Source organism: Lentinus tigrinus (genome assembly GCF_003813185.1).
Source record: "Lentinus tigrinus ALCF2SS1-7 unplaced genomic scaffold L226scaffold_88, whole genome shotgun sequence".
Lineage (NCBI taxonomy): Eukaryota > Fungi > Basidiomycota > Agaricomycetes > Polyporales > Polyporaceae > Lentinus > Lentinus tigrinus.
Window position 1 is genome coordinate 14,199 of NW_027137997.1, and position 1,300 is coordinate 15,498.

The following is a 1,300-nucleotide window of genomic DNA, read 5'->3' on the forward strand; positions in this document are numbered from 1 at the left end:
TGTACGGGACCCAGCTGGAAAGACGGCTGATTAGGCGGCGCAGGGCGCCTGATCGGACGAGGCTTGTTAGACAGGTAGCGTGGGAGGCACAGGTGAAAAACCACATGTTCGAAATGCCAACTTCACCCGTGCGTCTATGGAGGTCTACCGACCGCTCAGTGGCTATGCAGGACGTCTCTCGACTCTCGCGACTCTCAGGAGCTCTGAGGTGAGGCTCCTGAGATTCTGGTTTTTCCTGATGTGTATCCAGACGGATAGGATGCATCGGCTTATCAGTATGCCTCCATTTTAGATGCATCTGATGAATTGATACTCTACAACGGAGGTAGTGGAACACCGGAGACAGCAGGGTCTAGTCCCGGGACTATGAACAATGCAAGCACCCGAAATGACAACGGGCAATGGGAGTCAGGGAATTGGCAACACCGGCCCGAATGAGAACACGGGGGCAAACGGGAGCACGGCTTGCGGCGATCCAATGGCTACAGTGAGGCGAGTATCTTATGTCTTGCGTTCAGCTGTACGCTGACAAGCATGGTTCAGTATCACTGGTGTACAGCAAGCGGCTGCTCAATCAGCAGCGGACAATGTACCTACCGCTGCTCCCGTTACAACCACGATCATGAGTCTATCGATGTTCTGCACTGGGATTCCAACGATCGTGTTCAATGGTAAGACTTTCATGACTTTTGAGCTCTGCACAAGCATGATAGTGTTCACATCGAAGTCATTCCCCACTGCAAGTGTCGTGTCCACCACCGCTGCGTACGTTCCCTCATTCGGAACACAGCATCTCTTGCAAACAAATCGGTACAGGAAGAAGACCTTACCGGCGATGATGGGCGGGATCATTGGCGGTGTCTGTCACATCCCGTGCCCAAGTCCGCCCTGCCGCCCCTCCGACACAACCCCGACCCGACTACCCCTGAACTCCGCCCCTTTCCCGGCTAATACGTCACCACCCCTGCTCCTTTCCCTCCTGCCTTATCCGGACTTCCGCCTGGACTCTGATCACCTCCGACCCCCGCTCTGTCATCTGGTCGTATTATGACATCAGTATCCGCTGCCTACACTTACTAGCCAGTTCATTTGCTTCCGCTCCGTCATCTCCGCAGTGTATCCGCCGCCTATGCTTACTAGTCCAGTTTATTTGCTTCCGCTCCATCATCTCCGCAGTCCGCCTCCTGTCTCTACTCCTGTCGGACTCCTATCGGACATTCGGACTTCCGTATATAAACCCTACCTTACAGTCGCATAGTTCTTCAGTTCTGATATCTCGTTTACCCACTCGACTACTCAG